General features: G+C 41.4%; 1 pseudogene; it reads left to right on the top strand.

The window, feature by feature from the left end:
• The first annotated feature begins 3,753 nt into the window (after positions 1–3,753).
• On the top strand, positions 3,754–8,063 carry LOC115671450 (homogentisate solanesyltransferase, chloroplastic-like; annotated as a pseudogene).
• Positions 8,064–16,244: the final 8,181 nt, after the last annotated feature.

Below are 16,244 nucleotides of genomic sequence, written 5' to 3'. Positions count from 1 at the left end.
TTTGGAATACCCTGTCTGATAAAAGATAAAGGAAAAGCGGCCTGAATTGTGCTACCTTTCTCTGTAATCTTTACTACATTCCTTTCTTTGTTCTCTGCTTCTTATAAGATAAATATGTGCACAGAGAATAATTAGCTCCTTTACATTGCTTGATCCCCATATTAGATGCCCGCTATTTCGCCCTTTTACAAGAATGAGAATGATTGGTTTAGAAGTATGTGTTGTATTCCCTCCACAATTTTGAAAATTGGAAAAATACTTTCTGAATATTAGAAAATAATGGGACAATTCTAAATGATTCTAGGTGTCGATATTTGTATAGCTGCTGTTCAATATTAAATAAGAGTCGAATTGCATACACTACTACATAAAAAGGGAAGTAAAAAGTAAACATCACTTACAATTGCTTCATGATGACCCTGATTTGAATTAAGTCTCCAGTCCCAAATATTGATGCTTAATAAAGTAAGTTCGAAGCAAGGTAGCAACTACATATTTGCTTGAAATGGACAACGCAACAGAACATTTCATTACAGAACACTCCACAATACTCAATGCACACGAAGGATTTCTGGTGTTAAAAAGAGGTGTGGGAGTGCCAGCATATAATGTTTGGCCTTTACCTTTGTCCACAGAAAAAACTGAGTGATGGTAGTTTTCATCAACCCCATTGGTGCTGAAAGATACTGAGCATCGGACACCAACACCATCCACTAAAATCGAACAGATGCTAGTACTTCACAGCTTATAGAGAGTTATTAGACAATAGGACAGGGCAAACTTGAGGAGTATTAAAGTTGAACCTAATATTTAAGCCAGGAAATGGCTTTCATTGGCAGCCGGTCGCTACTGGGCACACCAGTTGGCAAGGCATTAGATACAAGGCAGAGTTCATGACAGTTGACTATCAAGATTCAGGGCGGGATTTTACAATGAAGTTTTGACCACTGATGGGATTCATTATGACCGGCAGGCCTACTGTCTGAGGCCATGCCTGAAATTCTGTTTCTGTTCCTTCACACCATTCTTTGCTGGCAATGGTAGGTGGTTTGGTTCCTAAATACTCCGACAGAACAGAGAAAAAAAGAATATTAGTCAGCATTCGTATTAGCGACTTTCTGGTCAAGAGGTGCTTCCAAAACTCGATGGTCTTCGGTGCTTATCCGTTACTTTTCTAATGACTTCGTGCAATTTTAAGCCCATCACAAATTACTGGAGCTATATCTGAAGTGATCCGTGCAATTTTAAGCCCTCTTTCACCCACTTCATTCCAACATATCGGGGTTCCAAGAGCTTTGCCATACAATGCTACAAAGGGAGCCATACCGATAGTCTACCAATAACCGGGGAGATCCAGGTGGAGTAATTAGATAAGGCTTTGTGATTAGTGTCACGTGCTGCGCACATGATTGCTATCAATGGAAGTTTGGCTCACCAAGCATCTGGGCTTGGATGGATTATGTACAGAAGATTTACCGGTTTCGTACAAGCTTTGACTTTGAATCAAGTGGGCATGTGATGATGTGTGTATGTGGTTTCTACGATTGTTGACTTCATAGATAATTATCTGTCAAACCTGTGGCTGATGTCTATACAAGGTTAAGCAGGAGAAATCAAGTAATTTTTCCTGGAAACTCATTCTAACACGAATGGAAATAAGTCTGTAACAAGCATGTAATAGAAACAAGCACTTAATTTGTCAAGCTCAAGATAAAGTGCAGCGCAGTGCACAATAATCAGATTCACTTTGCCTATTCCATTGCATCGCATCCTTTCTCGAAGCCTTCGACGAGTACATTACTTACTTTATGCAAGAAACAAACCGAAAATTACCAGCAAAAGCAATCATTTGACTTTGAAAATGTATACTTTGAAGTGCATCGCACAAAGAAAAAACTCAGAAGAGAGCCATAAAGCTGAAACAAGTATAGATTCGTCTATCTCCAGTCCACGACCCCACCGAAGAAACGGAACCAGAACAGTAAGAGGGAAAAAGTGACAAACAACCATGGAGTTACTAAAGTTCGTGGACATTGGCGTTGACTTAAATTCACCTATGTGATACCAAACATAAATTTCTTGAGCATGAGTCTTATCTTCCACGACTGGTGATGCAAAGCATTATGTGCTCCATTTAAGAACCTTCGGACTTGAAATATCCGGCGATCTCTCGTGGAAATGATCTTTCATGCTGATTTGAACGTGACGAGAGACAGTTGACACTACTAGGACATGAAAACAGTAAAAGAAACATGATTTCAAAACTTCGACGTTCAATCCATAAACTTGTCAAAAGTTAGGAGGGGGAGAGAGGGAAAGAGAGGGGGAGTTTGTTTATACCAATTAATCGATCTATTTGATCTTCCCTCCATCGATATTAGTCTCTGGGACGCTGCAACTCCACAACTCCACAACTCAATCCCCTGCGTGCATCAAATCCTCAACTGCATCAAAGTGTGATGCGGCCAAGGCCATCTGGTGGAGATGAAGACCTGGCACAGTCCTCGATCTTCAGTTTTCTCAGTGAAGAACATTTCTGTAGCCACTTGGGCAATACATTCAAGTTTAGGCAATCAGCAATATCTATCCTCTGAAGTGTTACTCGCGGACCCTTCGAGCCACCAGGGTAAAGAAGCCATTTTCAAGAATCTCGCAAACATCAAGGGATTGAAGCCTCGATATGGAGAGTGGTCCATTACTTTCGCTGTCTGGCGAGTTCAAGTTTCTGCAGCTGCAAATGCATAGATTCTCAAATACCTTCAAAATTTTTGATGCTTTTGTGGGAAGGAGGCCAACTCGGGACAACCCCCTATAGATAATATACAGTGCATCGTTAGTGAGCACATATCGTCGAACGAGGCCACCAAATTCTTGCACTCTCTAATGAATAGACACCGCAAGAGAAGTCGAGCATCCTATTCCGTTCTCCGACAAAAGCAGCTGTTTCATGGTTGTCCACGAAAAGCAGAGGCTGACCATATTCTAGATGTTTGCGGGCAATTGCTTGAGTCTCTCGCACCCGGCATATCCTAAGATCTGCAAATGGTGAGGCTCGCAGACTGAATTAGGGAGTTTCTCGATCTTATGGTTTCCGCATTATTTGTCGAACGTAATCGTTCGAGGAATACCTGACTTGTGATTTTATAGCAAATCGAAAAGAACTTGTAAAGTAGGGGGAAAAGAACTCGAGGAGTATGAGAAATAATCGATAAAATTAGTGTACGAAAGCAATGAATAGGAGTGAACTTTAGTGTGAGATGTCTTCTAACATAAGGCAGCTCCATCGTGAAGGGAATTGTAATCCTTTAAATATACAAATCTAAGTTATTAAGAAATTTCATCACTTCTCTATGCATTGCTTCCTAGAGCAAGAGATCATTGGTAAGGCAAACAAACAAATTGGCAAAGAACTATATTGAATATTTTCATATAGATTAGAGATTAAATTGAACATGTACCAAAAATTCAGGGACGACATTGAACAAATTAAAAGTTTAGAGACCACGTTGAACATTGAGTTAAAAGTCGATGACTATTTATACCATTTTCTCTTCTTTAAATATATATATGCGCGCGCGTGCGCTTGTTTTACATATTTCTACTTAAATCCTCGTTTGCGGTGCTTCGACAATATTTTTTTTTATATAAAATTAGATATGTCGAGGGGTGAATTAACCACCAAAATACAAAGTCCCGCGTTAAAATTCTCGTGGACGAGAAGCCGAGCCACAACAGAACCCGCGCCACCTCTCTCACATGGAGCTCTCGGTGTCTCCTTCGTCTGCCCTTTGTATCCCGGCCATAACCCCTCTCCGCAGATCCGCCTCGCCTCACCGCCGGGATGGCCGCGGTGGCGGCAAGCCGACGTGCCCATGCTCCGCCGGTCCCTACTTCAAGCTCTCCCAGAGCTCGCCGTCGCTCCGCGCGTCCGGCCCGAAAACCCGGTCGAGACCTGCCCCGAGAAGATACAGCGGGAAGAACCTTATCCAGGTACGCGCTCACTCTTCCGCTTCGCGTCAGTTTTCGCTACGGAGCTTCCGTGTGGTAGCTACTTGTGCAGGTCCGTGAGATCTTTAAATTGACGAGATATGTGGTCGATTGGGCTCTTAGGGTGCGATAGATGAGCTGGAATGTCCATTTCTCCTTGGACGAAGTGGAGTGAATTCGTCGCGGCCGCTTGTTTAATTGGAAAATGCACTTCGCAGGATACTCAGTCATTTCACTGGATGACTAGTTGGGCAACATAACGTTGAATTTGCATAAGTGCGAGGATGGAAATAATGGGAATTGGTTGGCATGGATGAAATGCTGCTCTCAAGCGTGTAGCTTTTGCAGTACTGGTGCTATACTTCGAGGGGTTGACGGCTGGATCTGCCTGGAAATTTGGATGAGATGTGAATGTGACTGAAATACATGGTCCTGCTTATCACGTTGCCGAGAGCAAGTGAACAGCTCAACATTAAGACTCTAATAGGTGGGGTACTGCTTAATGAAGATATGTGATTTGTTGGCCCAACACCCAAAGAAAAGAGGGAAAACTGTTTAAGTGTAATTGTTGAGTGTGTACTAAGAATTATCCATCAAATTGGATTTGGTGCAGTAGCAGTTCTCTACTGAGGGTTTCCCATCACTGCATGGATTTGGTGTAGCAGCAGTTTTCACTAGAAAAAAAAAGCTTTGATACCTACAGTGTGTCTTGATATCAGACTAAAGAAGATATATAATGGACAACTTGATGAGGAGTTGTTCTTTAACCCGAGCCAATATAATAGTTGGTCGATTGTCATAATGCACCTTGAAGAAGAAGAAAAATCACAGCTGAGGTTTTAAAACGTCAATCGAAGAGTTTTCTTATGCACGATTCTCGATTAACTATTTGACAAAGCTTCAGTTACATATCTGTCGGATGATGCATGATCACGCACTTTCGTTCAACCAACATTCCTCGTGTCCTAGAGTCTTTCTAGTTTATTTGTGCCATAATTGAGTGTACACATTCTGCTAGGCCTGTGCTTGAGTTGGAGCAGCTGGATCTGATCCTATATTGGGTAAAGTCTCTGATTTTAAAGATGCGTGTTGGAGATTTTTAAGACCTCACACAATAAGAGGAACAGCTCTGTGTTCCTTGTAAGTATTCTTTTCCTGCTGCCATATTATTTCCAATTAGCTGATCATAACACTTTCTTTTTTCTTATGTTTTGTCTCTCCCTGCTTGCCCCAGTTTACTTGAACTTATTCTTGCTCATCAACAGTTCATTGGTGGCTAGAGCTCTGATCGAGAACTCGCACCTGATAAAGTGGTCTCTTCTGCTTAAAGCACTCTCTGGTCTGTTTGCTCTAATATGTGGGAATGGATATATTGTCGGCATCAATCAGATATATGATATCGGCATTGACAAGTACGTGGTGCTTGCTTGAACATTGTTTTATTAAATTATATCTGGCTAGATGGGCATTGGTTACAGCGTCGCTATTATAAGCATGAGAAGAATTGCAAAACTACAAAATATTGGAACTGACAAACAGAGCAAAAGTTCTTCCAGCCTCGGCATAGATGTTTGAAGTGAGAAAGAATGAATGTTTTCACAATGAAACAATGCGACATCCCAATTTTTACTGGAAATCAGATTTAGGTCAGTGTTTTAGGTACCATGCAAGCACTCACGGTTCTTTGGAGGTCCAGTTTTTTAAATTAACCTTCTTGTCATGCCTTTGCTTTAGAGGATCAATGTCCCTGGCTTCCTCTCCAGTTTTATGATTAGTATCTTTTTTATCTTATTTCAGGGTCAACAAACCTTATTTGCCTATAGCAGCAGGAGATCTTTCTATTCGACATGCCTGGCTTTTGGTGATATTTTTTGCAGTGACCTGCCTGTTGATTGTTGCTTCAAACTTTGGATCATTCATTACTTCTCTTTACAGTCTGGGTCTTTTTCTTGGAACCATCTATTCTGTTCCTCCTTTTAGGATGAAGCGATTTCCTGTTGCAGCATTTCTTAATATTGCCACGGTATATTTTCTTCCTTATTTTTCTAAAAATTGAATAGTTTAAAGTTGCTTCATCCTTTTGTGCCTTGCTGGAAGATTATGGCTGTACAACTTGATGAGTTTTGCTTTGGGTAGAAACTTTCTTAACTACTTTCTTCTTTTAGCACGAAATGGTTAAGGTATCACAAATTGAAAGTGAAACGAGGATAAAAACTATTACGTTGGAAATCTGTCTGATTATTTTGCTCAATCCTTGAAATATTCATTCATCCGAATCACATGGAAGAAGTAGTTTATCTATAAGCATTCACAATGGGAATACCATGTGGAATAATAGATAGGGTGTAACTGTAATTATTGCTCTGCGCTGCGTTCGACTCTTTTTTGGGGGAACTGTACTCGTATTGGCACATAACTGATAAAGTATTAGTAGATGATCTTTAAGGCTATAACAGATACTTCATCGCAAAATCTAAGAAGAAAATTTGTAAAAACGTTTGGCAAGTCCTAATCTGTCCGCGGACTCCACACTTACGATACCACACGTAAAATGCAAAATAGTGTATTCTTTTATACATTGACTTATCCAAGTACTCCTCTCCACATTGCGATACTTTTGTATAGTCTACGTGTCCCAAATTCAGAGGTATGAAGGAGTTAAAGAACCCATTTGCACCTGCCAAAACCCTGCAACCTGGTCAGAGTAACATAACATACGGAAGGGTAGTATATGGAATAAACACTTGTCAATATTGTTGGTCATGTTTGTACCTTAATCATGTGAATGTTGCCATGCTATTCTTGTTGTGTGAACTCAATTACAAGTAAGCTCTGGTGGGTGTACATGGTGATGGAATCTTAGAAATGTGCATGTTTCTATCAAATCACTCTTCAAAAGATCGAGCAATTTAATACAAAGGGGGAAAAATGATATTCAGCTTTGGTGTTTCTGCTTGCTATCTCTTTGTTCCCTTTCTCCATTTTCACATTCTTCCTGCCATTTCTACTTTTAGCTCTTAGTCTCATTGTTCAACTTCACTCATGAAATTATTGAACTCCCTCTCTACTTTTGACTCTTTATAACTCTTTTGTATGAGTGCCTTGTAATAAATTTTTTAAAAGTGTTGCCATATCATTGGCTCACTGGGGTTTTTCAATGACTAGAGGATTATATTTCAATGGTCTGAAATGAAAGAATATGCTATGAGATGGACTTAATAATTCCTTTATCTGAATGGTACGTGTCTTCAATTAAATTGACAAGTATTTTCCACTTTGATCTAAAGTCAGTTTTTTGTTTACATCCAGCTGGCTGTTTTTTAGTGACTTTTGGCTTAGCAAATGTCAGGACCCAAGTCGAGAAAATTGAAAGGGGACTTGTTTAGGACAGAAAACAAAGAAAATGGAGGAAATTTTGTATTGTATTGATCTGAAAAGAATACATGTACATTGGTCTATTTATAATGCTAGAAAGAAGAAAAAAACAGGAAATAATATACAAGATTACAATTTCCCATTTTACTAAACTAATCACGGATTGACTAAATCAATCGAGTCCACAATTAGGATCAGCCAAATCTTCAATAGTATCAAATCGCATCTCCAGCACTCCCCCTCAAGCTGGTGGCTTGTATATATCAAGGACGCCTAGCTTGCTCGATAGGTATGTGTGTTGTCTTTGACACAATGGCTTGGTGAAGATGTCTGCAGGTTGTTCTACAGTTCCAATTCCTCTTGTTAGAATAATCCCTTCTCGAATCTTATTTCGAGTGAAATGACAATCCACTTCTATATGTTTCGTTCTCTCATGAAAGACCAGATTTATCGCTAATTTGAGAGCGGCATCATTATCACAAAATAGTTCGCTTGGCCCATCAATTTGTACCCTAAGATCCGAGAGTAGACCTCGTATCCAAATTATTTCACAGACTGTCTTTGTCATAGCTCGATACTCAGATTCAGCTGATGACAGTGAAACGATTGACTGTTTCTTTGTCTTCCAGGAAATCAGTGATTTTCCAAGCTTGATGCAAAATCCAGTTATGGATCTTCTGGTCATTAGGCAAGTAGCATAGTCTGTGTCGCAGTAGGCTGTCATCTTCATGTTGCAATCACGAGACAAGAATATACCAAGTCCTGGGCATCCTTTTAAATACTTCACAACCTTCAGTGCTGCATTCATGTGAGACTGCTTTGGACTGTGCATGAATTGGCTGAGTATCTGCACTGAATAGCATATATCAGGTCTTGTCATGGTGAGATATATTAATTTCCCAACGAGCCGCTGATATGCCGATGGATCCTTAAGCAATGGATCTTCGATGGATGAAGATGATCCCACATCATAGTCATGTGTCGTCAATTTTGTATTCTGCTCAATTGGTATAACAGCTGGTTTACACCCTGACATTCTTTCCAAGATGAATTTCCGCTTACTAAGGCTAATTCCTTTGTCTGATCGAGCGATTTCAATGCCAAGAAAATATTTGGGAGGTCCCAAATCTTTAATGTGGAAAGTGGAGTGCAGATATTCTTTGAACTTCTTAATATGGGAGCCATTATTACCCATAATAAGTATGTCGTCAACATATATCAACAAATAAATTGATAAAGTGCCTGCAGTCCATGTGAATAGGGCGTAATCATGTTTGGAATGCTGAAAACCTGCATTTGTTAGTGCAGCAGTGAATTTGGCATACCATTGCCTGGATGCTTGTTTAAGCCCATACAGGGATTTACGGAGGCGACATACACGAGACTCCCCCTAGCTCCGTAAATTCTGTGGAAGTTCCATATAAATTTCTTCTTCCAGATCGCCATGAAGAAAAGCGTTGTGGACATCCATATGATGCAGTTGCCAATTACGAATAGCAGCAATTGATAGAAAGGTACGGATAGTTACCTCTTTGGCGACTGGAGAGAAGGTTTCATGATAATCAAAACCTTCTCGTTGCGTGAATCCTTTAGCAACTAAACGAGCTTTGTATCGTTCGACGGAGCCATCTGCCTTGAATTTAATCTTGTATACCCATTTACACCCAATGGGTTTCCGATTAGGTGGTAATGAGACAATATCCCAAGTGTGATTCTCTGTGAGGGCAATAAGTTCTGCCTCCATCGCATTTTGCCATCGAGGATCACTTGCTGCTTCATTGTATGAAGATGGTTCTTGTTTCTCTGAAATACGACTAATACAACACATATGTTCTGTTGATAGTCGACTAAATGAGACATATGAGGAAACAGGATATTGTGTACCTGGGGAACTCAAGGTAGAACATATGTAGTCCTTTGTCCAAGTCGGAGGACGAACATGCCGTTGAGAACGTCGAGGTTGCTCAGTTAATTTTTGTTCAAGAACTGGTGAAGACTGCACTTGAGTAAATTTTGATGGAGATTCCACTGATGAATCGGCCAAATGAATGTCTTCAGATGATAACACGGGTGAATCAGCCACGTGATTGAAGGTATCCCTTATAACTGGTACAGAAGGGTTCGGTGCTATGAGAATATGTTGGGAAGCCATAGATAAATCTTCGTCGGATAAGAAACGACGGTTGTCCGAGGATGAGAGAGATGATGAAGACGTCATCTCTTGAAAGGGGAAACTATCCTCGTGGAATATAACATCTCTGCTTATAAAGAACTTCCCTGTAGAAATCTCCATAACTCGGTACCTTTTTTGAAGAGGGGGATATCCCATGAAAATACATTGTGTGGCACGGGGATCCATTTTATCCCGAGGGCCCATAGTTGTTGCATAACATAAACAGCCAGATATTCTAAGGTGATCAGTTCCTGGCTATTTTCCATAAAGCATTTCAAAAGGAGTCCGTCCATCAAGAATTCGAGTAGGCATGCGGTTAATTAAATAGCCTGCAGTGACCACACAATCTCTCCAATAATTTCGGGAATTGAAGCTTGGTATTTGAGTGCTCGAGCTACCTTCAAAAGATGTCTATGTTTGCGTTCAATAATTCCATTTTGTTGGGGAGTGTAAGTGCAAGAACTTTCATGTAGTATCCCATGAGAGGATAGAAAATATATGCAATCAGTAGTAAAGAATTCCCGCCCATTATCTGTACGAATTCGCTGTACAGATTTGTCGAATTGATTTTTAACTAGAGAAATGAATTTCGAAAAATTGGAAAATGTTTGATTCTTGGATTGCATAAGGAAAACCCAAGTGGCACGAGTATAATCATTAACGATTGTGAGGAAAAAACGAGATCCATCACGATGTAGGGTATGATAGGGACCCCAGATATCCATATGGAGTAAAGAAAAGGGAAAAAACCACCAAAAACCCCAAACTTTCTCACTTGTGACACATTTACCCCGAACTTTTTTTTGTGACACCAAAAACCCCAAACTTTGTTATTTGTGACACATTTACCCCGATATACATTGTCCATGGGCATTTTCGTCTTTTTAGCTTTTTCTTTTTCTTTTTACTTTTTTTTTTTTTCCGGAGGGGGCCTCGCCGGCGTCAGCGAGGAGGGCGAGGCTCGCCGGCGTCGGGCGAGCCTCGCCCGGCTCGGGCGAGGAGGGCGAGGCTCGCCCGACGCCGGCGAGCCTCGCCTCGCCCGGGCGAGCGAGGGCGAGGCTCGCCGACGCCGGCGAGGCTCGCCTCGCCTCGCCCGGGCGAGGCGAGCCTCGCCGGCGTCGGGCGAGCCTCGCCGGCGTCGGGCGAGCCTCGCCGGCGTCGGGCGAGCCTCGCCGGCGTCGGGCGAGCCTCGCCGGCGTCGGGCGAGCCTCGCCTGGCTCGGGCGAGGAGGGCGAGGCTCGCCGACGCCGGCGAGGCTCGCCTCGCCGGGCGAGGCGAGGCGAGCCTCGCCGGCGTCGGGCGGGGCTCGCCCTCGCTTGGGCGAGCGAGGGCGAGCCTCGCCCGACGCCGGCGAGGGCCCCCCTCGCCGGAAAGAAAAAAAAAAGTAAAAAGAAAAAGAAAAAGCTAAAAAGACGAAAATGCCCATGGACAATGTATATCGGGGTAAATGTGTCACAAATAACAAAGTTTGGGGTTTTTGGTGTCACAAAAAAAAGTTCGGGGTAAATGTGTCACAAGTGGGAAAGTTTGGGGTTTTTGGTGGTTTTTTCCCTAAAGAAAATGCACTTTTAGCTCGTGATGTACTGATTGGGAAAGATGCTCGAGATTGTTTGGCCAAAGGACATATTGGACACTTTGGATGGGGAAAACGTGCACTATGGCCCAAACGTTTATGAAGAAGGAGATTTTTATTACCAGTGGCTGCATTACAAGAAATGCTTTTGTTCAATAAATCTAAGCCTCCTGAGCTATCAATCCAGAAATATAATCCTTGTACAACATTACCCAAGCCCATCAGTTTGCCAGTCGAATGGTCCTGAAAGAAGCAATTTTCGGAACTGAATATGGCACGACAAGAATTATCTTCGCAGGCCTTTGAAACAGATAGGAGGTTGAATTCAAAATCAGGAATATATAGGACATTTTTAAGGACAAAATTTGGACTGATAAGAACCGTGCCAATTTTGGTAACATAGGTGATGTTCCCATTTGGAAGACGTACTGATACGGAAGATTCTGGTCCTTTGTGAACATGGGAAAATAATTGCTCATTGCAAATTATGTGGTCACTAGCACCCGAATCAATTATCCACGCATCAATTGAAATAGAATTCGTCTCGCAAATAAGAGTACCTGAGAAATTTGCATCCTTGTTGTTGGCCTTCAATTTACCGAGAGCTCTCATAATATTTTGGTACTGGTCCTGATTAATTGTCTTATGTGCCCCATCGATTTTTTGTGCTGAAACCTGGTAAGTGGAAAATTATTTTGCCTTTTTGTCTCTATCATTCGGTTTTCCATGTAGTTTCCAGCATTTTCCTTAGCTGCAGAGGACTTTCGTTGAAGTCCAGAAGACCAGAGACTTCCACGACTTTCATCTGCTCGTTGAGACCCAGAAAAGCCGAGACCTCCACGGCTTCTATTCGTTGGTTCCATCGGAGCAGCGCCAGATGGGAAAGCAGCAAGGGCGACGCCTTCACCTACCCGTGCATGTTCAGCCGCGGCCAACCGTTGGCTTTCCTCTTGGACATCCAATTGGAAGATCCGGCCAAGCGACGGTACAGGGTCCATGGCGAGGATTTGCGAGTGGAAAGATGAGTAACTTTCGTTAGGTATCAGCAAAAATCGAGTCGTCTTCTCTCTGTCCTTTATGGCCTGGTACTGTCGGAGCGTTTCTTCTGGTCCTTCGAGTTGCTCTTCGGCCGCCTCGAGCTCATTCCACAGAGCCGAGGGTCGATTGAAGCAAGCGGTAACCGACGAGTTCCCTTGCTTCAATTCCGACAGAGCCTGTGTGAGTGAGAAAATCTTGGCTCGGTCAAGTTTTCCATACATTTCTCGGATATTATCCCAAATCGTCTTCGAGTCTTCAGTCGGTGGTAGTCCGGCTGCAACGTCAGGGGTCAAACAATTTCCGATCTATGTGCGGACGAGCTGGTTGCATTTGCACCAGTGACGTTGTAATCGATCGTCGGACGGGAAGGGTACGGTTTCGTCAAGGAACCCATCTTTATCCTTTGTGACCAAGGCTCGCCGGAAATCTCGAGCCCAGGAGCTATAATTTTCTAGTCCGGCGAGTTGCGTATTGATGAGTCGCAATTCGGGTTCATCAGCCGGCGATGTATAGAGCGGGTCGTCGGGCTCCGGGCGACCGTCGCTAGTCAGAACAACATAGGGCATGAAACCGGGTCCCAATACCGGGTAGGGATTTCCCCCTGGACCTGGACCCGAACCCGTCATCGGCCCACTTTCATTGGGCTGAGCTCCGGGATTTGGAGCTCCCGGTGACGTGTATTGGGCCCATGATTGATTTGGCCCGATGGCCCATGGGCCTTGCACCGGAAACCATTGGACTGGTGGCCATTGGATGGGGCCGGGAATCTGAGCAGCAGAAGTGATAGTAGGATCCGAGTCAGCAGCTGTAGCAGAAGTAGGAACGGCAGAAGAGGATCGTTCCTCTTTAGTTAAATCAATTTGATATGAGGCTTGATTTTGAGGTGAGTTTTGAACTGTCTTCCATCGAAGGGTTCTTGGGCATGGTATTGTTGATGAATTCCTTTCTGGTTGCCGATCTGTTTTGCAGGACTAAACTTGCAACAGCAAATCAGAAAAAAACGGAGGCAATTTGAAGGACTTTTCTGCGGAAGCTAGGTCAAGAAAGACCGCTTTGATACCATGACAGAAAACAAAGAAAATGGAGGAAATTTTGTATTGTATTGATCTGAAAAGAATACATGTACATTGGTCTATTTATAATGCTAGAAAGAAGAAAAAAATCGGAAATAATATACAAGATTACAATTTCCCATTTTACTAAACTAATCACGGGTTGACTAAATCAATCGAGTCCTCAATTAGGATCATCCAAATCTTCAATAGTATCAAATCGCATCTCCAACAGTTTATACAACTTCAGGTCTTTCCTAGTCTGGTACTTCAAGTTACAGTCGTGAACTTTAGACTCGACAGTTTCTGTCAAATGTCTGGTTACAGTCTTCAAATTTAATGTCTTCCTTTGTGGTTATTTCAGTTTAGAGCAGTTTGGCTAGTGCGTAATATTACCTTTATTCTGGGTTCGTAAAATGATGTGTGAATCCTGATTGGTGATGAATAAAGAATCGGAATCAGTGAGAAATAAGCTTCTAATTTGATGTCCACATATTATACTGATTAAATAAGCTTTCTGTCTAATGTCTAAGAAACGACTTATACCCTACTGGTATCTGCCGCTGTGCAGGAACTAAACTTGTTATCAAGTTAAGGATAGCAAACGAACCATGATTTTGCCAGGTTATATATAGGCACAGATATCGGAACACACATGGTGCGAAAGAGAACCCGGTAAGCACGCCTGAGGAAGAAATTGCGAAGGACGAGAGCGTGGTGTGTTTAAGGTTTTAATCAGAGGGTTTTTTTTCGGGGTGGCAGGGAGAGACGATGGGCCTTTTAGTGAAAAATGGGCTGGACGGACCCATCGGGGCCTTGTTAGTACCAACAATGTATCGGACCAGTCCAAGATGTGATGAAATTGAGCGGTGTGATGTAATTAATTAACTTAAAGAGTATGCTTATCTTTAGTTGTAAGTGAACAAACATAGATATCTATTTCATTACAATGTTCGAATTTTTTTACTTAAAAAAGATAAAGCAGTGAATGATGATTAGAATTTGAGAGGATTTGGAGAATGAAGACGTGTCCACCTAACCGCCAGAGGTGTCGTGCACAAGTGAAATTTATACGTTTTTGCCTTAGTTGCGTGATTAAGTGAAACTTAATTTAAGGGTAAAATTGGAAAGGATCTAAAAGTGAGGCATGCGTCGCTCTTCCTGCCGTTAATAATAGAGATAGAGATCAATATGGGGGGAAAAAGGTTGGTTAATAATGAAAAAGGAATAAGCGATTGCTAGTTGGTGTTTCCCATCATGCCTGGCGGGCTGGAGGTGATGAAAGATGGTTGTGGAGATGATCGATTTGCCGATCATGGTGCTCTTTTGAAGGTTTCTTTTATTAAACTAGAATCAAGCTAGTAAGATCCACGGAATATGATAAAATAAAATAAAAATAACCAAATCTTATCTCTATAGTATATTTATCTATCCCATGCTATTCTTCAAGCGAGATGTTCCTCTTTTGATATCTCTAACTTAAATTACCTCCACACATTAGTAATAACTCGAATTAATTTTAAATTAATTCATGTTTAGCTCTTAAAAATGAAAACCACTATTAATCGCCACTCTCCATTACTCGAGTCTCCACTATCCAAATGCAGCTAGTTAATTGTCAAACAAAAACATAAAAATTAATTACATCTTTTTAATGAAGAAATTAATTATTGTTTGAAGATTTTTAATGGGCGTCCGACCAAATCTAATGTAAATGGTGCACATAGCATGCGTTGGGCCTATTAACCCATTCATCTTTTGCTTTGGGTAACAATGCATGGAGAAATAATATAAATTCTTGATAAGTTAGATGGTTATCCGTAAACAATCTTTCTTTTGAATTGTCTGATCTTTAATTTCACTCCTATTTATTGGTTTTCTTAACTTGTTATCTCTCATATGCCTCGTGTTTTTCTTTCCCCCTTTGTAAGTTCTATTCTAATTACTATGAAACCAGACGGCAAAATGCACATTGAGTTTAAAACTTACAAGCAATAAGACAATTCTGTATTATATGAAAAACTTATCAATTAAAGCAAGATGTTTTAGATGTATTTATCTAATGTAATTGTTCGAGGAATAATTAAAATTAAAATGATGTAGATATTGAATGCAAATACTTGTATTAAAGTGATGAAAGCATAAAAAAGCCCAATACCCAAAAAAACCTCAAACTTTACGTTTTGTTTCAATTATACCCTCAACTTTTTTTTTGCCTCATAAAAATCTCCAAACTTTTACTTTTGTTAACTTTTCGTCCAATATGGCCGTTAATGATCCTACGCGAAATTCCCACGTCATCAATAAAATTCACCAAGGAAAGCTAACGTGGACTTTAGGGTTTGGCTTTTCAACTGTTCTCTCTTCTTTTATGACCAAAAAAAATTTGCACTCTCTTCTTCATATGTCTCCTCTCTCTTTCATCTCGCTCGAATCTTCCAAGGCGCTCACTCCTCCATCTCTCGTGCTCGGAGTCCCCATCTCTCGCCCTCCTAGGCTCGAGACCCTTGGAGTCCTCCATCTCCTGTGCTTGGAGTCCCCCATCTCTCGCGCTCCCAGGCTCGAGACGCTCAAAGTCCTCCATCTCTCGCGCTCGGACATCTCTCGGTTGTGAACAAGATATTTTGAAATTTGTTGATCAAAGACTTCATATATTAGATAAGATGATGGTTCTTGCATAATTGTTCTTGCTCTGTATTGTCTTTTGCCAAGATGCACTCAATGTGTTTGATGATTTGCCTTTGTGATTTTAGTGTCAATTTGCTTGTGCTATTAATCAAATTTGGTGATACTTGCACGATCTGGATGACTTCGTTTGATGCGTTGATCGTTTGAGATACTTCTTGGTTTATTCTCTGTTGAGGCCGAGAACTAGGGTTGAGGTTTGTGAGAAAATTGTCTCTGATTCTGGATTTATTAGTAATATAAACACACATTGGTCTTGTTGTGACAGTTTGGAATTAGACGATGCTTACATGCTTCATTTATGCCTTTTGTTACTAACCTCCACGTGCCTAAATGAATCAGTGTTCAAGTTTGAAAAGTG

The sequence above is a fragment of the Syzygium oleosum genome, unplaced genomic scaffold (assembly GCF_021117445.2).
Source record: "Syzygium oleosum isolate NSW1041296 unplaced genomic scaffold, Sole_v2.1 Sole_v2.25, whole genome shotgun sequence".
In the NCBI taxonomy this organism is placed as follows: domain Eukaryota; kingdom Viridiplantae; phylum Streptophyta; class Magnoliopsida; order Myrtales; family Myrtaceae; genus Syzygium; species Syzygium oleosum.
The sequence above is the reverse complement of the archived record's forward strand: the minus strand, read 5'-3'. Positions and strand labels throughout refer to the sequence as shown.